This window comes from Columba livia, chromosome 12, assembly GCF_036013475.1.
Source record: "Columba livia isolate bColLiv1 breed racing homer chromosome 12, bColLiv1.pat.W.v2, whole genome shotgun sequence".
Lineage (NCBI taxonomy): Eukaryota > Metazoa > Chordata > Aves > Columbiformes > Columbidae > Columba > Columba livia.
In genome coordinates, this window is record NC_088613.1 from 18,065,859 (window position 1) to 18,086,779 (window position 20,921).

A 20,921-nucleotide genomic window follows, 5' to 3' on the forward strand; every position below is an offset into this window, starting at 1 on the left:
CCTCCCACGCTGACAAGCTCCCACCAGCTCTTTCCATCTCTTTGGCCATTCTGGTCAACCGAGTCCACCTATTTGTTCGCCTTTCACCACAGAAAGCAATTCTCCATCTTCTGGGGCATTGCTCTGGTAGCAATTTAGCAATTAGCTCTGGTAGCAATTTAAGAAAACCTGGACGCCAGATGGGACTTCCAAGGAAGAAAAATAAGATGTGTCTGAGAGAAAACAGGTGCACCACAGCTCTGGGTTCGGTGAGCTCTAACAATACATCTGATGAAGCAGCAAAAATATTTTGGGTAACCTTAAGAAAAGCTGTCTCCTGCACTACATTATCATTAGTAATGGCACATTCCTGGTTTCAGTAAGTATATCAAGGATGTTTATTTTAAGGAGAAAGGGCACAGTTTATTTTGCACAGAACGTGTTTGGGAATGTTTGTCATGATGTGTCAGTGACAACCTGGTGTTGCCCTCTTTGCATATCACTGACTCCCTTGGCTCCCATCAGTTTGCATTCTTGGTTTTGAACATGTCTCCCCCAGTGAAATGCTGATAGTATTTTTAACAAAAAGAGCCTTCATATAAGTGATATCTGCAAGAAGCAGAGCTCCAAAAGCATGTTTTAACCTGTGTATTTTGTAAACACAACATGAAAAATTCACAGAGAATTTCTGTTACATCCTGAGGCAACTGTGAGTCTTTTCCAAAGTAAAGACTAGAGAGCTATATGGTGTATAAGGAAGAGAAAGTGAACAAAGAGAAGCCAGATGGGAATGTACAAGTTGAACTTGCAATTTGCAGGTCCTGTGCACCCAGCAAAAAGTGTTTGTTCTGCTGTGGCTCCAAGACGGACTACCTTGTGGAGACACAGTATATCGTGTCAGAAAGTTTTATGCTGGTGTTGGGACTTCACCTTCCTAAACAGCAGAAGGTCCGCTGACATGGACTCTGTTGCTAGCACAGATATATAAGTCCCTGGAGTCCCACCAATGTAACAGTGTCAGCTACAGGATTTTTCCATGCCCTGACCTGACCTTGGGTGTGCAAAACTTTGGCAAAGCTTTACAGTGTAGACATGGCCTAAGGCAGGTAGAATTTGCCAAATGTAGTGTTTAATGAGACAGCCAAATGAGTGTAACACACAGCAAGTTTGGTAAAGCCCCTGAGGGCTGGGGTCCTAGGAATGTGCTGTGATGTAGCAAAATAAGCCAGTGATCCTTTTCATCCACCTCCCTGGTTAGGCTGAGCCTGGCTTCCCAGGGAGAGGCTCACAGCACAGGGGGCCTGACAGCCCTGCTTTCCTCCCTAGGTGTTTGGTGGTGCCCCTCTGCAGTGATCAGGCAGTCTTCTTCCGTTCCACGCAGAATAGTAGAGCGTCCTCAGTCCATCGTGGGCAAGAGGAAGAGCCACAAAATGCTGCTGTGGACACTGGAGTGGTGCCGACCCAATGCAGAGCCAGGCAGAGGGTGTGTGGGATCATGGAAGAGCTGCTGGGCCAGGGGAGGTTGTGTTGGCATGGAGATGTGACACCAGTGCAGAGGGACCGGGACCATGTCTGGGCGAGTACTACAGACAGATAGCACAGTTGTGAATTTATTCTCTTTTTACAAGCTCCTAGTGCAGGATATTTTATGTAGGACCCCAAAATCCGGACACTGTATTGTAATTTGGCGCCACTGTGGAGCACTGCAGCATGTATTTTTTTGGTTATAAATATGGTTATTCTGTGCACTCATTGCTTTGAACAGGTTTTATCTCAAGTACTTAAGATATAGTAGTTGCACATTGTATTCCCCTAAATGTTGTGATACCATCACTCCAAATTCTATATCTGTCTGTGTAAGTTGTGCTGGATCTCTGCACAAATGAGTTTGTCATGCCAAACAAACACACAATTCAAACATGCCTATTGCCCATCATTCTCAGCTTTTCTACAATTGGAAATACGGGGAAGAGACTAACAAGTGGATCTCTAAAGCGTTCCAAAGAACAAGATACCTTTTTATGGGAGGGTCTTTTTTGAGTATTTTTTTTTTTTTAAGGAAAAAAATAAAGGCAAATCCTTTTATATTTTCTGCTAGAAAATCTGCTCACCAGTCTTGTGTTTTGTGGATGAGGACCAGAACCCCTTTATCTGCACACTGCAGGAAAGGCACTGATCCCTGGGCAATGCTTTCCTGTATTTAGCACCTGCTGGCTGATGCAGCACCTTTTAAATGTCTCAGAAAAGGACATTTGATTGAATTTGCTTTCATTTCTAGATAAAGTTATTTTCTGCTTTCACACAGCTTTTGTTCTTTTAGATTGATTTAATCACAGATTAGGACCGTTAGAAACATATGGTTTGAGAGACCTCCTGGCTGTGCATCAGACCACACCCAGGAGGTTTGTCTGGCTTTTCCTGGCTTTAAACTGCAGGGAGAACCTAATAGAAATGCTAAGAGTTGTAGTGCTAAAAACTGAGCTCTCTGGGCAAAATCTCTTTGAATGTAAGAGAAATTAGTTCTATTTCATCAAGGAGATAAGAAAATAAACAGGATCGTTCCTTGGCTCTGAAATGCTTTTTATTCAACAAAGTAATCTCTGTTTAGAAAGACATTTAGAGCTCGCCTGCCTGACAGTAGCTTGCTCTCTCACACTCACTTTAGATTGTAAGAAATAATAGACTGACACTGTTTGTTTTGTAAATGTGGAAGTGTGTTGAGAGATGACACTGTGAAACAGAAGTTTAAGGCAGAAGGAAGCCCATGGAGCTTGGGAGCACAGCCCTGCAATAGGCTGAGGCGCACACTGAGGTGGGGGGGAGGAAGAAGGAGATCTGAAATTCTGCTGGTTTTGTTCCCCCTTCTCCTATTTCTGCTCTGTGAGCGCAACCTAAACCAGATCCCGTGCTGGTCCCATAAACCAGCACACAGTTTATTTCTGTCACACTCACGCGGTCTTGCCAGTAACAGGGGAGCATGGATCAGAAACTTATTTTGAGACCAAAAATATATGGTGTCACTTTGTATTATGATAGCATCCAAAGACCAGTTAGGATCAGGGCTTCATTTATTACATGCTGAATCTATTACACGTTGAACATGTGTTGTTGATCCTCTGAGAGATTTCAACTCAAGATGCAACAAGCTGTAGAAGGAGAAGGGAGGGTAAAGGAGCTGAAGTGTTGGGTGGTCTGCATAATGCTAGAAAGGAGACAAAAGGCTGTATGCTAAAAACTGTCACAACTATTTAGGCAAGTAACTGGAAGATAAGACTTGGAAGAGAGGAAAAGACCTTCTTTGTTTGACTGAACACTAAAGACACATGAAAGATCTGGAGTTGATGTGGAGCTGAGGTGGGAGTTGGCAAGACAGGCAAGTGAGCAGATTAATGGCATTGTTGCAGCTTGCCCATAGAGTGTCTGGGTTCTTTATTTCCTCAACTAGATTTATTTGGTGGGATATTTTTGATACAAGCTTGGTCTGGAAAAATAAAACCAGCTTATTTGAAAAGGTTGGCTTCATGAAAATTGTTTTATTGTGTGCCTCCACTGCTTCACGGCTGGTGACCTATACGTGAGGGTGCGACTGACAGCAGTTGCAATTGCAAACCCCACTGCAGAAGAAATGAAGAAACACCTCACGCTGAGGATGTAGGATGGGGAGGAGAGAGAATGAAACCAGTTTGTCACATAGTGCAAAAATGTCTCTCTCTCTTTGGCACGTCTTCCACTTATTAAAGGCACTCAAATGAAAACTCGGAAACAAAGAGTCAGAAAGGCAAGTAAGTGATCTGTGCATGGATGCTACTGCCATCTCCAGAAGAAAAAATGAATACTTAATCAGGATAATAAATTTATAAGACTCTGGCTAACAATACTCTTCTTCAACCTGAGCACTTCTACTGGAACAGGAGAAGGATATTCAAAATCTTCCTGTCTCCTGGAAAGTCCATGGAGTTGGAGGCAATATCATGGAAACCTGGGTTAGGTATGTAGTATTCAGCAGCTTCACAGATGAGCTTCCAGGAAATCTTTACAGCTTTTGTAATAAAAATAGCATTCATATATGACTTTGTTTATGGTGGGGCCCCATAGTGAATTGTTTGGGTTTTGTCTGTAAAATTTCTAGCCAGTTGGTCTTGCAAAGAACAAGTGTAAGCTGGAGCCTTTAAACTCTAGGAGAAGGAAATAATATTTTTAAGAGAAATCATATTTTGGGCCCTGCAAGTTTGACATTGACTAGTGCTGCCAGATTTTTTAATATTATTGAATTCAACAATCTTTTCCATCAAATACCAGAATCATCTGGAACATTCTCTCTCACATGAAATAAATGCTTGCAAGCTGCCAGGTGATTAACAATGTTTGCTGAGATGTGAGGGTGTCTCAGGAGACTCGGCTTTGTTTTGCTACTGTAATTTCCAGTAAAGATTTGGTCAAGACTTGAAACTGTCTCAAATGATGTATTTTGCAGCTTTAAGTTAAAATTCAGACCTGCCAAAAGGTTCTTGATTGTTAGTTTTTCTGGCTGAAACCACCTAATTTTTCCACTGTGCTTTGTACGTCTAGTTATGGATGACCATTTTATCTCTCTGGCCTCAGAAAAGACAAACACTGTATCACTTCCTAAGGGTGAGAGGAAAAAAAAAGGCCTACTAAAATATTAGTAAGAATTTTCAAAGGATTACAAATTAATCAGATATTGTACAAACACTGAAAGTGTAAGCCCTGGTGAAAAGATTTGCAGCCTAAACGAGACAAGCCATTGGTTATGTCTAAAGGAAAGGGTAGAGGTGGAGATACTAATGTTTTGGAGGAGGAATCTAAATTGAAGGGGCATTTGGCAGATAAAATGAAAGACTAATGAAGCATAAAGTGCAGCAAAAACTCAGTCACAAAATAAAGCGATGAAAAAGCAAACTTAAGGAGGGAGAAGTGGGAAGACTGTAAGAAATAAAAGTGGAAATGAAAACAAGGATACATGGACTCTGCTAGGGATATCAGAAAGACCGAGAGCTAATGGTGTGAATTCGTTAGCAATGTGTTGCAGATGCAGGGTGTTGCTGAGAAGTAGGTGTTCGGCTTGTGAAGCACATGTAGGGCCAGTGCAGCACCTGCTAATTTTGTAAATGCGAGGGGATGCTTAAAGGGCATTGGGTCTTCAGCATGTTCAGGTTCGCAGTTCTTACTGTTCTGCTTCCTGTGGTTCTGCAGAAAATGTGTTAGTCCCATGGGCACAATCAACAATGGTGCCTGCAGTGTTTTAGCTGTCAGCATAATGGGTCCGCTGAGCACCTGAGATCCTTTGCAGTGGGACTGTTCTGATTTCGATGCTAATACCATACTCTCAAAATCACTTGGAAAAGCTTCTGAGTATAGGCACGTTTTGCTTTTGTGCAATAAAGAAATGTGCGTGGGAAGCAGTGGAAAACTGCAGTTGTTGTGAACGTAATGGGAGGGTGACCTGCAAGAGTGTTTGCTTCACTGACCCAGAACACTGATAAATATGTGTATGTGTGTGTCTATGCACGTGTGTGCATATCTACATTTATATATTTATAGTGAAACTCTAATAGAAAGAACGTAAATGTAATAATTAATGACTTTAGCATACTATATGTGTCTCCATTGTGTATATATACTTATATATAATACATTACATAGAATGGATATTTTTCATGGTGGTAAGCCAGTCTTTTTAAGTCCTTAAGTATTCTAGACTGTAAAGTGTAATTACTAATGTTACAAAAACCACACAAATGCTCTTGTGAAGTGTGAGTAGAGACGGCTCTGTTGGTTTCTGTAAGAAAAAGAATATGAACAAACAAAAACCTTTGCACTGGTAACAGAATGAAAAACTTACTAGAAGAATCATTGTAGCTATGACTTTTGAAAATGTGAAAAACTAGGCCAATATTTGGGTTTACAAACCCAAGTTAGTTAAATTAGTTAAACCATTGGGTCACTTTTACCTTTTCACAGCTGAAATACAATTAAACAGATTTTTACCATTATTTATAGGAAAATGCATTTGGAATGAAAGCACGTCAGATGCACTTTAACATGGCTGCTTTCTGAGCAATGTAAATGCAGGTTTATGAAGAAATGATGACTGATACCGGTAATTTCAAGAACCATTTCTTCTGTGTATTAACCTTCAGCTGGAGACAGTCATGTTGTTAATTCTTTTTCTAGTTATAGTATGGTTTTGCAGTTTGACTGTGCAGAGTGTGAATTACCTTGCCCTAACTGAAATGCATGTGTGCGATGCAGCATTGGCACAGTAAACACCCATGCGCGTATAAATTGTGCACCAAATAAGAGTAATTCTTTGGAGTAGTATTAAGATATGACCTCGCTCTGACCCTGCACAGAAATTATTTGTATCATAGTATTACCAGCTTGTGATGAGGCAGCAAAAAGGATGACAGGTTGTGCTCTTTCCACTCTAGAGTTTGGAGATTCCCCATGTCAAGCAGATCACATATGCAGGAAACTTTCTGGGAGGAAAGGCCTTAGATAGAGAGAAACTTTCTATTATTTCTCTATTAGGCTTAAGTATTCAAGAGATTAGTTACTGTGAGGAGGCCTTAAGAAAGTGACGTTGAAAAGACAACTGAATTTGCTTGGAAAATAGTGACAACATGAATTAGGAAAGAGCAAATTCCTAAAATTTGTTGAAGTGCTGCAATGCCGGATAACCTCCCAGAACAGTGACGGACAGCAGACAGAGTCACATGAAAGTGGGATAAAACTGGTGAAGCACCTCAAATAGATCCTCCATGAGAAGAGTATATTTAGTGTTCCACATCAGCAAGTTACACAGAGCTCTCAGCAGCCTTCATGTATAAAACCTATGTAAGTGATACTGTAGTCTCTTGCGAAGAGGTGCAGTGTAGTAGTAATCTTGCACTGGCAGGAGTAGGAAGAGATGCACCGCTTGTGCTGGTAGGTATTAGCCCTACTCAGTAAAAAGGAATAGGCACAGACAAGCCACGGGGAGCACTACACCACTAAATAGTTGTAGTGTCTCACCTTCTATTTTTAAGTGTCTCATGAAAGTGCTAAGGAAAAGCCATATAAAAGAGAAAGAATGTAAATATTATGGTTCACGGATATCAACCCCAGTCCAAGTGCAAAAACCTGCCTTTTGCTGAAAGCTTTGAGGGGCTTCTAGTTCAAAGAGTTTCAGAGATGTGGAGAGGCAGCTATGTACATTACTTTCTTCTCTATCAGTCACCCCTTATTGATGGCACATAAGTTAAAATAAGAAGAGCACCCCTGCTAAGCAGTTCTGAGAGGACAGAAACATTGACATGGAAAAGAGTAGCTACAGGGTGGTAAATACTTTTTCAAATGACAGGATAATTTTTCTGCTGAGGTTGGAAGTTGAAACAGCTTTTGCTCATGTCTCAGACCTTCTGATGCAATTGGCTATTTCAGTGCATGATAAAATACTCAGGAAAAACCCCCACAGTTTTAAGGCTTTATTTTAGGAGGGCTTTTTGCTCTTCATAAATGTAGTGATCTTATTGTGGTTTTACCTGTCAGGATTAAAGGACTACTGGCAGATACCTTAGGACTAAAATGTGGGTTAGACTTTGCTTTTTGATTTGCTTTTTACAGAGTCTGATATGAGTGGGAATATCTGTGAGTTGGAAAATATATCCACAAGACCATTGGAAACTGCATATTTTTATTTAAACTTGATACTGCTGTGTTTAGTGGCAGAGCTAAAAAGTGAACCTGGTATGAACAAAAAATGAAGCAGAAAACTACAGTCTGGCTTCCCCAAATCAGCAAATGGCAAAATCAAGTGAGATCTTGAATGTGAAAACTGAATGCTTGACTTTTTTTTTTGGCTTAATCACACTTTTTATTGGTAAGGACTTTAAAAACTACACTGTTTGCTACACTAGCATCTTATGTGTCTACAGACTAGAAAGCAGCCTGCCTGTGTTCTAGTCAATTAATTCTTTGCTAAAGCAGCATAAACATAAGTTCAAAGATTTTGTTACTTTTGTGATTTATTTCTCTCATCTGGCTTTGCACAAGCTCTCTGTGTTGACAATATTAAAACGCTTTCCATTTGTGATTAGTGCATAGCAGCAAGGGGAAGGAAGAGTTGGCATGAACAGCTCGTAACAAGTAGGTATGTGTTTCTTTTTTATCTCTCAGCCAGCAGCCAGAGCTTTGTCAGAGTGGAGGAGCTGAGATTGGTTAATACTCAGACAGGCTGTAGAAGTTCCAGTCTGGTTTTCTAATTTAGAAGTGCTACTGGATGACATAAATGGTATGAATAATTGTAAATTCTATGTGAAGGAAAAAAAAAATGGAAAGGAATCCTAAAGACTGTAAGAAGAGGTCTAAAGTAGTCCTTTAAAAGCTAGAACAGCTTAAAAAATTATTATAGTCCTAGTTTGAGTGGTTTGCGTATGTGTCAAGTGAATATTTCTCTAACTGATCCATTGTTTAAACTTGCCTTATGATAGTTATTTGCCATCTAGTTCAAATCAAGGAAATAAAAGACTGAAGGGTAAGGAGTGAGCTGCCCTTGAAAAAATACAGTACTGACAGACTGGCCAAAGGCAGCAAGAAAAGATTAATTCTTTATTTGCAGTTTCACAATTTTTGTTAGTGTTGTGAAGTTCTGAGATTGAAGTTTGTAAGAAAACGAAGTAGTCTGTGCTGCTTTCTGAGTGCCTAAATAGATACTGTCATTCTTTCTTTCAGCATCTGCCACTTGCTGTTTCTTCTCCTCCCTAAAAAGAGACACAAACTTAATATTTAAAAATTACAAATTGGACAGGCTGACCTGGTGCCATCCTGTGACCATGTTGTGTCATCTGCCTGTGCTCTTATTCTTCATTCTGCTGCAGAGTGTCCCCATGGGCAGTTGGCACCAGCAGCTTTAGATCAAGAAGGACCATCCAGCTCCTCAGACAGAACAACGTGGCCCTTTTGTTCCCCACGAGGCATGAAATGAATACTCGACTGGGTTAGTGGCGAGTAGTGATGTGTTCATCCCCTTTAGCTCCCCTCCACCCTGATTGACTCTTAAAAGGATAGATATTTGATCTGCAGTAAAAGAATGTTTAGCCCTTTCAGGGCCTTTCTCATCCCGGGGATGCTTTCACAGGAGAAAAATTGAGGATGAGGGCAGATAATGGCAGTACAGGTTTGGGGAAAGTAAATACTGGTCCTATCGCATTTCTTTATTCTTTTTTCTTTGTTTTCTTTCCCCTGTGCAGTTTAAACAGAGATGAACACAGGAGACTTAATAGGGAATCTGTAGCCAGGGTGCCCTACTACTTCACCACAGACTCTTTCCTCATTCCTAAAAGTAAAGGTGATCTTAGTTTATCTAACCTGTCACAGAAAGCCACCTCAATATTTGAAAAATACTGAGTTTCTTTGAAAAACATTAAGTCTTGCAGTGGATTACATTGGAAGAGGGGCTAACTGGGCTGGAGATAGTGGGGGGGACTCTGAGAAGTCTTAACTGATGGAAGGAAAAGAGAAATAGGGAAGGAAAAATCTCCCGTGCCTACTAAAATGCCATGTACCCAGGACTGGTCCTGTGTAAACTCTCAGAGCTCCCAAGAACTGGCTTTTATACCGTACTGCAAGTGAGACCAAAGGATGGAAAACTGGTCGTCTGAGTTATTTTGAGGTTTTTATTATGTTCAGGGATTAATTTGGATGACAACAATGGTGTTTTTGGTGCAACAAGTAGAATTAAATAAGCAGTCTGGCAGAAGATCTGAAAAGCAGAAGGTGAAAATAAATAAAATGGAGCAGTGAAGAATGCAGAAAGAAACAGAAAGTGTTCAAAGGCATGTAAAAGCGATGAAGGCTGAAGCCAAAATCATGTGCAAACATCTAGGGTACAAATCCTCCTCCGTCCTTTATTCCTTCCCATGATGATGTGCGTATACAGCCCCTGCCCCCCTCTTGCGTTTGCTCTCGTGACAGAATGTAAGTGATGGAACAGAGGAAAAAGGAGTCAGATGTGACTATGTGGGAAGTTGCTTTGCCACTCAATTGTGTATGGGAACCACATCTTTTTATGTAGTTTGTGCGAGGGGGATTTATTCTTTCAGCATTTTGAGAAAGACTTATGGTTCCTCCTGGATTTATGCACAATAGCTTTCCTGTCTGTACTCTTTATCTTTCTTTGAGAGCTCTCTGACTTAAGTTATTTTCCTCCTGGGATGTATAAAGTATACTCTCACCTGCACTGGGATAAGAGACTTTTGAATACAAAGGCCTCTGCTGAAGGCCTGTTGCAAGTATTGTCCATTCCCATCACATTTCACCTGGAGCTCATCTGTAGGGTCTTACTTGGGTTGGGTCGTGTGCTAGGGCATTATAAACTCCAAATGCTATAACTTTATGCTACAATACTCGTAGGAAGTTCACACCAAGATGCTAAACGAGCAAGCCATTTAAGCTTTTTAATCGTGATGATTTTTGAGTCATCTCACTGAAGTCAGTGGTACAGCTTAGAGCTGAAGTCATGCTGAAGTGCTTTGCTGGCTTAGTGCCCAAACTGGCTCTGTGAATTACAGGCAGCCTTTCCTGGGTTGATGGTGAATTAGAATTGTGCTGAAGTATTTCTAGCAAGATGAAAAATCACCTCACATCTAAACGTTTTATTGCTTTTTACGCTTTCTGTGAACTCAAAAATGAGGCCATTTCTACGAAAAATTGGACCTGAGAATATGAAATTTCTAGAAGTGGGGATCCCTTTTCTAACAGAAGCTGAATGCACAGCGAACAATACTTTTTGAAAAAAATGATGCTACCTCTGGAAATGGTAGTCCTGTTGGAAGCTTTGGACCTGCAATATTAACTAAATGCTGTGAACTATGTCTGGTTCTAAACTAAATTCACCTTAGTGCCCATGTCCTGCACTCGGGTCTGCCCAGAGCCGCTGTGACAGGGCTCCGGAGCGGGCTGTGGTCTGCGCGTCGGTGTCCCCTTGTTGCCAGGGGGGAGGCTGCACAGCCAGGTGATATGGATTAATATGTATTGTTCTCAGTGCCTGCTAATGGTTGTCTTCTGAATTCCTCTGTACAGAACTACTTAAGGAGTCCATCCAAAATCCTGCTCCTGAGGAAGAGACTGGTTGGTGCTTACAGAAAGTAAGTCATGGCCAACAGTTAAACACTGATGGTTTCTGCTCTTCTTTGCATATTTCTCCAGACACTTTTGTTCTGCTATAGGCAGGGTACTCCTGAAGAGCCATATTCTTCTGTAGTTTGTAGTTGCCTAGTGGGTAATTTGAAACCATGTAATTTATTTAATGCCATTTCACTACTTAGCTTGCAGAATCTCTGTGAGAATTACTCCAGGTCCCTTGACCTTATTTTTTCCCGATTTGTTTTGAACAGCATGTCTGGAACATGTGTTTTCTGTGTTATATTTCCTCTGTGGATTAATCTTTGACATTCAATGTGTGAACTTTTCTTATAATTAGTTCTGATCAGTAGAGCTAATTCAAGCCCCACTGTAGATAGTTTCACTCCGTCTTCTTGTTGGCAATCACAAAACACTGACAGGATGCCGTCCTGTAGCTGAGGGAAAGAGGGGAATTCTGCCCCTAATTGGTGTTGTCCCGGAGTCAGAGGCTACTCATGCACACTTTCGTACACCCATACTAAGTTCGCAAAGCCAGGGGTCAAGTATTTGGCAACTGCATTCAACATACACATTTCCACAGATCCCTGGGTTTGTGCATTAGTTAGATAAATCTACCTCTCAGCTGGATGAAGTTTTATTCCATGATTTCATGAGCATTTGCTTTACTATATCTGTAAATTTGAGGTGGACTTACTTTCAATACATTTGATTGTTTCAAGTGGCACCTGAAGAGGAAAACAAAAGGAGCATTGCAGTGGTTAGAGCAGACTCACTGAAAATCAAAATATTCCCTTTTTCCCCTTTATTTGCTTCGGGTTTTGGGTAGGTTTTAGGGGGGGATGTGTTAATGAGTCATGGAAAAAAATCCAAAGCAGCAACAGCAAAAAACCCAGACTGCTCCGGAAATGGTATGAAGTTTTTTCTTTACCTTTGATTGAATATCTTGCCTGCACTTTGTTGCCAACAATTGCGGAAGTCTTGCCTGTTTCAGGAAGGGGGATGAGGGCACTGGAGAAATGTTGACTGTTTTATTTATGATTACCTCAGTAGCATTAAATAACACACCATACTGTCCACACTGGTATCTGATGACTTCTGTAATTTTGAGTCCAAGGGCAGAAACAGCGGCAAGGGCAGAAAACACAGGCTGCGTTTTGGAAACGCCTTTTGTCAGGCAACCTGTTACACATGGGTTCGGAGGCTCTTCCCCGCGCCCCCAGCTCGGGGCACACCCTCTGTGTACATTCTGCACATTCCACAAGTGACTTTGCTTATATAACCCTCGCTGCACTGCCTTCCTCTCCCCACATAGGTGAACTGCCGGCTGCCCTCGCTTCAACAGCACCACGGCCCTCGCCCGCCATCCACACTTACTGTACACAAGTCAGTCTTCAGTTCTGATTCCATTTCTCTTCTTTCTAATCGTGAAACACGACGAGTCCTGGTTTGGGGGCGTTTCTTTCCAGGGCAGAGCTAAAGCAGTTGTCTAGCAGCTGGCAGAAGGCAAGGTGACTTTGTATGTTACTGTATGTAACTGAAATGAAATCTTAACAACCGTTCACCCAAAAGAACTGCACAGGAGTCCCATGCAGCAGTGTGGATGTTGGCAGGTTGCAGATTTGAGCCCAGCATGCGTAGCTGTTGCTGTTTTCGTTGAAATGCCTTGTGCTGGGCAAATGTATCTACCATCCTGAGCCACCTCTTTCCACAAGAATGGAATGCTAGCACCCAACTTGTAAAAAAAACCCCAAACCAAAACCCCAAACAGACAAACCACCAAACACCAAAGCTCTGAGATCCTTGCACAAAGATATACTTTGGGTGCAATGTGTACCTACACATATTTTAAATAGTGTCATTAAAATAGATTCATCCTGGACACAAATTCAGGTTTCAGCTTTTCTTGCCAGGGACTGGTGACTTCATAAAAGTAACCATTTTTCTATTTAGATTGCTCTACCAATGCTGTCAATAATCTGGAATAATTGGTAATAAATTATTGCAACGATAATGTTGTCAATGCCAGTAACATTAGTAAATATATGATCTGCTTCTAAATGTCAGGTTGCACGGGTAAAGGGAGTAATAGTCTCAAAAGACTGTGTTCTATAATAAGCTTATTGTGTTTTACTGGTTTAGGATTTCTAATTTGAAAATTTGGTTTCCAAAGATTTTAAGTGTCACCTTCAACCATTCGTCTGTAGAAATTTCTGCTGGAACACATAGGATGGTTTTCATTTTCAAAGCTGCAGAGCATTTCTGGCTCCCACTGCAGTCGGTTGGAATTGTGGGCATGCAGGAACTTTAGGAATGAATTGTTAGTTGTTGTTATTAATTTATTTGGGAAACACAAACAGTATGACTCACTAGCTCAGGTCTTGAAAAATGCTGTACTCTTTCTTCACAATAAGCATCCTACTGGAAAGCCCTACCTTCCAACACTGACTTTAAGTAGAATCTGAGCAACAGACTTATGAACAGGGACTAATCTGCAAAGCCCTCTAAAGCTGATAATATACAACGGAGACAGAGAAACAGGAGTTGAAAATCATATGCTTTGTATATTTAATGAGACCACCAGAATATGTCTGAATGACACAGGATATATATAAATATGATGTTGACAGCTTGAGAGCATGTCGTCTTGAGGTTTTTTGCATTCGTTCCTGATCTGGGGTTTTAATTTGATGTCATCTATTTGATCATTATATCCTGTTTCTTTTAAACTTCTTGGCTAATTTACTGTCTTTTGCTGTAATTTCCATTTCCAAATTCTTTGATAAGTGTCAGCCAGTACCTTTTCAGACATTTCCTCTGTATATAACCCACAGAGCTGCTTAATCATAAGTCATATGTGCAGCAATATGGTTTTATTATTATTCGTGTCTTTCTACAAGCCGAAGCCAAATCTTAATTTGAGAGCACAATAGCTGAGTTTTGGAAAAAAAAAAAAAGCTAAAGAATAGCAAGTCACTGTGGACCAAACAATTTCCTTAGCAACCTTTCATAATAAAGGGCTCTGTAAAGTACTTTTCGCTGCTCGGTTCTGTCACCTGTGTGTCCTTGTGCCTGCCCTTTTGCTCTTGTGGCAGTCGTTGCTCAGGCAAGCTCTCGATTAGAATCAAAGGGATGTGTTACAGAAAGCTCGATGGCAGAGGAAATCTTCTTCCCAGCTTCTTTTTGCCGCATTCCTTTTTTGAAAGGGCAGACTTCCTTTGGGAGAGACCTGCATGACACTGAGTCCCCACAGTTTACTGTGTCATCTTCGGAGGTGGCAACATTCCCAGTACCTATCAGCGCTGAGTGCCACAAGCACCAGATTTCACATCTATCTCCTTAGTGAGGAACAGAAATAGAAATCAAAACCAGTTGTGCAAACGCGTTCTGTAAGTAAGCTTAAAAGAAATGCCTCCTGCCCGTCTGTACTGTAACTCATCTGTCTAGAGACTTCCATTGATATATTCAATTTGCTGATTGTAAATCTAAATCGCTGTGTCTGAAGATATTTGCAACTAGATCATCCAGTATAAAACTATTGAGGGAGAGAGAGATTGTCTAGCACAGGAAATATTTTATTGGAATGGAGAAAAATATGGAGAAATTAACTAAAAAGGCATTGCGTTTTGCACTGTTACACATTCTAAAAATAAACTGGGAACATAAAAGTATCCGATACATGCTTTTTTATTTTCCTGTCTTCTCTTTCTCAGACATGTGTACTCATAAAATTTAATGGAGTGGAATTGCCTGAAAGAACGGGACCATTTTTAATACACGTTTCTGTGGCTCCTTCGTACATATGTGAACAATTTTAATAAAAAAATGTTCATTCGCAGTGATTCTTAGACGTCTTGTGGTTGTTCATCTGTACTGGACAGATGGATTCGGTCACTGTAAGCCAAATAAATAAATTAGCACTATCTTTGAAATGTATAGCCACACTTGGCATCTGCAGTTACCGTACTCCCTCCCCTCAGTTCAGATGCCTTCACCTATACTGCTGAACTGGCCTAACTTTATATGCTGTTTGGCCTTGAGTTAGAACAGAGGACCACCTGCATGAAAGAGACGTGAAATGTTATGCGTGCCTTTGTAATGGGATAAAGTACCAGAGTACCAAGTCTGCAAATATTTTACTGAGCAGGTCATGTATTAAGTAAAGCACTGAAAGGTAAAATGATAAATGATGAGGTCATCCTTTTAGAACCGCTGTCCAGGTGGTGAAAAGCCAGAGGGCTGAGATTTAGAAAAAAAGTGACTTCCTTTAAGCTTCACTGACTTGGTGTGTTGCCGTCCTTGTGCAGGATGAAACCGGGCTGTCTCAGCCAGCTTTTTGCCCTGCTTGTGTATAAATCTGCCTGTAAAGCAAGAACCTTGTAAAGGAAGGGTATGGATGTGCTTTTGACTGTCATGATTCATCTTTCCAAGTGCCTTGTGGTCTGCAAAATTAGGTTCTGTATAATGCTAGAATTTTACCTAGTCTAATGTAAATATCTGTGAAACGCCTTAGTTAATTCTGCCTGACAAGGCAATTCATGGAGGCTGTATTCAGACATTTCCCCTCTCCTCCTTCTCCCCTTTTTTAATCCACAAGCTGCAGAGTACCTCCAATCTCCAAACCAAGCCGACATTTCCAGACTCCTTGGAAAGAAGTTCAGGTGAAAACTTTCTGTCCTGCCCTGCCTTTTGGGGTTAGCTTTCTGCCAGATTACTTGATTGCAGAAGAATCTAATGACTGCAGGAGATGGGGTAAAAGTTACTGGATTGGATCAAGGCATTTCATGCAACTTCTCTGTTGCTTTCATTATAAAGTGTTGTTAGTGTAACTCAGAAGGAAATTCTGTTTGATTTGAAATTACCTCTCTCGTTTGTGACTGTTCCTTTAGTTCAGTGTGTGATCTATGTGCCCGGGTGTGAACATACGCGTTTAGACTGATGTGGGTATCACAAAGGTATGGGGTGGAGGGCCTATCAGTCATTTTTCAAAGCACTCGTGCTTTGTCAACTATGCAGCAAGCTGCTTTATTCTCTTTCTTCTGCCCGGGGCAGTGGAACATCAGTCAAGTATTTCCAGAGTGAAAGTCAGTTGTTTTCTGGTGGTCTAGAGAGCTGAATGTGTTCACTAAAGGGTCGGTTCGAAGTCCGGACTGATGGAAAGGGAGAAGCGAGGTGGCCTGGGCAGGCTGGGGAGCAAGCTGATCTTTCTGTGGCAGCAAGCTACAAGCAGGTACCAAAGATAGTCTTGCAAACTGGCATAATTTAAAGAGAGTTTCAAAAAAATGAATTCAGGTTTGAATAATACGTGTATGTAATTACTCCCCTTAGGCTCTGATCGTAAAGAATAAATTACACAGATCTTCAAGAATGGTAGCTTCCTTATTTCTCAGGGACTTTGTTTCTGAGGGACAGAATTCGTCTCCTTATATTACCTGTCGGTGCCCTGATGGGATTCCCATTTCAGTCTAGTCATTACCTCTTTTCAGCAGAGGAAAGCTCATGGTGGATTCAGAGACATGAGTAGTGAGTGGCCTGTTGCCATTTTACTGGCAGTGTGTACTACCTGGAAGGCACCACCTTGTTGCATAAAAGGTTTTCTGGTGGAACTAAATTCTTTGGTGCCCCTGACTAGGGCACAGCGCTGGCAAAGGGGTAAGATGGTGGCCGAGTCCTAAACATCGTCCTGAACCTTCTTACAGTTTTGAAAGAGGAGAAAGTAAGAAAATGCATACCTTGTCTAGATGTAGGGGGGAATTATTCTTTGAGCAGGAGAATCAGGCAATTAACCCATGTGAATTTTTTTCTCTTCCTGTGTTTGTATGCAAATACTAACGCTTGGAAAGCGCACAAGCACTCATTGCTCGGCTCCGAGTGAGGCAGCGTTGAAGCACAAAGTAGGCAAATTTGAAATTGTTTGGAGACTTTTCAGAGCTTCTCATTACCTCATTTGTGCATTTAATGATTTTTGTGAGTGCACGTATCAGGAGTTGCTGAGGTTTGGATGCCACTGGCAGCGGCTGGAGGGACCTGCGAGGTGGGCCCACAGCAGGCTGGTGCCTTGATACCTGGGAGAAGGTACCTCGGAAACGGTGGGGACAAAGCTGGTGTGCAAACCATGTGGAGGCCCAGTGGTGTGTCTGCTAACACCTAACACAAAGCAAAACCCACTGCTGATTAAGGACACCCAGACAAAGCCGGGTGCTTCCTGTCTGGAAGAGAGTCCGTATGGCAGTAGGACTTTTCTAGAGGGGAAGAACAGCATCTTCAGTTGTCTGTTGAGCATGGTGGTAGGAGGATGATCTGAACATATCGGTGGTAGACATGATGTGTTGATAGCCTGGGGCATTCTGTATGGCCAGAACAGGCAATCATTTGTGGAATAGGTGACATGCTCATTTAACATGGTGAGGCAGGAGTTTGAAAAGAGCTTGGGTACACTGAGGGTAGAAATACCCCAAAAAAAAAGGGGGATTTTCTGATTTTAAGTCATGTATGAGCTTTTGAAAATTATGGTGTCTCTGAGCTCCTCAGCAGAAGCTCTCAGCTAAAAAACTGTTCAAAGCAGCAGATTACTCTTCACACAGTGGTGGTCAGAGTGCTGCAGTCCTGGGTGTCCCCTGTAGGTACTGGGCAGTGTGGGCTTCGCTCTGATGTCTGCAGTGCTTAGACAAGCTGGGTAACTGACAGGGTTGGCTCCTTTGTGACCATTTTCCTGAAATTAAATCTCAATAGGATTCTCATGCATGTGTCATAAGCTCAGTCCTAGCTAAAAACAGAAAGAGGCTGGATAATACGGTTTGGAGGTTTTCATCTGTAATTTCCCTTTATCACAATGAAATATGCAATTATGAAATGGAGAGCTGCTTATAACCCCTGTCCAAGGCACTGCTTGCTTCTGATTAATATAGCTAAACCAGTGAAGCAACAGGATGCAGTAAGGTGAAGAAATGAAACCACAATAATCGAGTAACGTTTTTGACGAATTAAAAAAATAAATGAAAACCTTATGTAAAAAAATATACAGAGAAATCAATCCTTTCTTTCTGCCTTTCGCTTTCTGTCTTTCTTGGAATCCACCCTGAACCAGATGTTGGGAGTCTGTAGTTTAGTGTTTTTGGATCACTGCCCAGACTTTTACCTATCTTTTCAGCTATTTACATGGGTTTTATTTCTCCAGCTGTGCTTTCACTGATACTGTACAGTCACAGACCTGCTAAGTTGGGAGTCACTAATAGAGCGAGTTACTGTACTTTCATTGAGATGAACAGTGATAGCAAACATCAAATGGAAATTATTTTGTCTTTGCTCAAAGAGTGAGAGGATCAGGTTTAATGAAGGGTGTGAAGAAATCTGCTGTGGACAATGATAACACAGAGGAGCGAAGGGAGTGGCTTAGGAATTTTCGTTCCAACGCCATCCCAGCGAAGGAGCAGACAGCTGCTGCTGCTGCCTATGGGAAAAGGTGCAGGGAACGGCTTTTGTTTAAAACAGACTAAGCTTCCATTGTGTTCTTTGGCTTTAAGTGTTTTTTAGTTTTGATGGTTTCTACCCTTACTAACTTTTAATTTTCATTAAAAATTATTTACTATTTATATTTATTAGTTAATAATAATTATTAATTTTAGTTGGATTTTTGATCCAGAAAGATTAAGTGTGGACAAAATAGAAGACTGTTTTTATCATCGCATGTAGTCTCTATGCTCTGGGCATAGAGAAGCTCTATCATTTGTCTCATGTGTTATAGCATGTATCGACAGCAGAATCGTGAGTCCACGCATCAGTCCTCTGGCAGATCACTAAATCTAGTTCACAGGGTTGCTCATACAGTTGCACTAAAGCTTTTATTTTGTGTTGGCATAACATTTTGCACATTTCTAAATTACAGCCTTCCAACTTGTAGTGGTCTCAGCTGTAAGGTTCAGACTGGACAGAGGAAGTTTCTCAACAGAAGACCAGCAAGGGCTCTCCTGAGCGAAGGGGTATCATTTTTAAAGGTCTCACGTGGCGACCTGCCTAAGAGACTGATGCTTCAAGTTTGGTCCTGACTCTGGATTTAAGCCAACACCCTAGACGTGAAATATTCCATAGCCTGTTACCAATCCCTTGAGCCATCTCGTGTCCCCAGGTGCTCGTCTTTTACACAGATGTCTTAGCGAAAGCAATTTTATTGGCGGTAAGAATCGGCTAGTTCAGTTCAACTGGAATTTTTTAATGAAGTCTTTCATGCCAGTCGGGCTGAGGATCATCTAATGGAAGGGAAAGGCAAATGAAGAAAAACAAGGGAAAATGGGGATATTCCAGAAGGCTGTGTTTAGGAAGGGTGTTCTTCAGCACGGCCATGGTGAGTCTGGGTGTCTGCGCTAGCTAAGAATGACAATTTAGTTATTGAGCTTCCTATGTGACAGGCAGCACTTGTTATTTCATAAACAGCATTAGCTGTAAGCCTGACTATATGAAAAATAAGTTCCCCCAAACCATAGTTTTTCAGCATGGATATAAAATGGATGCCTGAGCTGCTGTCATCACACAGTCACCAGCTGGGGGGTACACTACAAATATGCCAAATTTGATACAAATCTGGATACTCCTAAGTGTTAATGTAGTACTAGTAGCTTCCTTTAGGAGAGTATTTCTGAAGGCAAGCTAAAATAAGACAGGTTACAAAAAGAAAAAAAAGGTGTTACAAACTTCAGTGTCTAGAGCCAGAAGGAGGTGAGCAATGGGTCAGGACCCAATATTTTGTGACCCAGACTTTCTCATTTATGTTCTAAATTTTGCTACATTTCGGTCCCAGTTGTTTCTTTTCTTCCGCACCATTTGCTACTTAAAACAATGTCAACTACCACAGCATGAGCATTTCTATTAGTGCTTTTTTAGCATAGGAATTTTGATCCCTTTGATTCCCAAATAGATTGCTGTGACTTTAAAAGGTATTTTGTTGTTGTTTGTTTATTGGTTTGTTTGTTTTCTAATACTTGAAAAGTGTACAGTTTGTGTGTAAGAGACACATACTGGTATGGCCTGAGTATTCAGGTTTACATGTCTTCAGTATAAGGAGACAGATTTGTGCAAATGTGTATGGCCACATCAGCCGGAAGAGCCTGTTCAAAGAGCTCTCTTCAGACATAACTGATGCAATTTGTTACTGCTGCATTGCATTTTAAGGGCCTCTTCAGGCTGTCAAGTTTACCGCTTGGGGAGATGCTGCGTTCCTAACATGGCTCCTGTTAAAATCCGAAGGCTCTGGTTCTCTACTTACATTTTGATTATGATTCAATCCTTATTTCTACAACTCACATTTCAATGCTTTCTTCTCTTCAATTTTTTTCCCATCCCAGCAGCCATCTGGTACTTTCTTCTGTCAGCCAAGTTTCTGTTCTTTACCTGGAGCATTTCAAAGAGAGGGTCTAGAAGAGAGTGGATTAACAGTTGTCGCTGGAAAATGAGTTTACTTCCAGCTGGAAAAGCTGTGAAATATAACTATTCGTTGATATGTTATACATTTCTTCTTGGACAGTCTTAATTCTACTTGAAGGCAAATACCTGGCAATAGTTTTCCTTATAGTTAAAAATCTGTAAGAAGACCCTTAGTATCTTTAAAGTGAGTTGGCTGACTTTACTTGCTTGTATCATGCATGGGTCTCAGCATAACAAATGCGTTCTTTAGCAGACAGGTATTTGGGATTAGCCAAAAATGAATCTTGAGACTTTAATCTGGGCCAGATTTAGTCCAAATGGAAGAGGTTTGTGGGCATCCTACTATGCTTACTTTTCTTTCTTTTTTCAGTAGTAAACTCTGA

At 41.2% G+C, this 20,921-nt stretch overlaps 1 long non-coding RNA gene across 2 annotated transcripts in view; it reads left to right on the forward strand.

The window, feature by feature from the left end:
* LOC110354971 (uncharacterized) overlaps window positions 1-20,921 on the forward strand; it is an 87,119-nt gene that overhangs the window by 26,041 nt on the left and 40,157 nt on the right. For both annotated transcript variants that reach the window (XR_010475731.1, XR_010475732.1), the window contains exon 3: window positions 11,062-11,126. This is a non-coding gene — a long non-coding RNA (uncharacterized LOC110354971). The remainder of the gene's footprint in view (window positions 1-11,061; window positions 11,127-20,921) is intronic.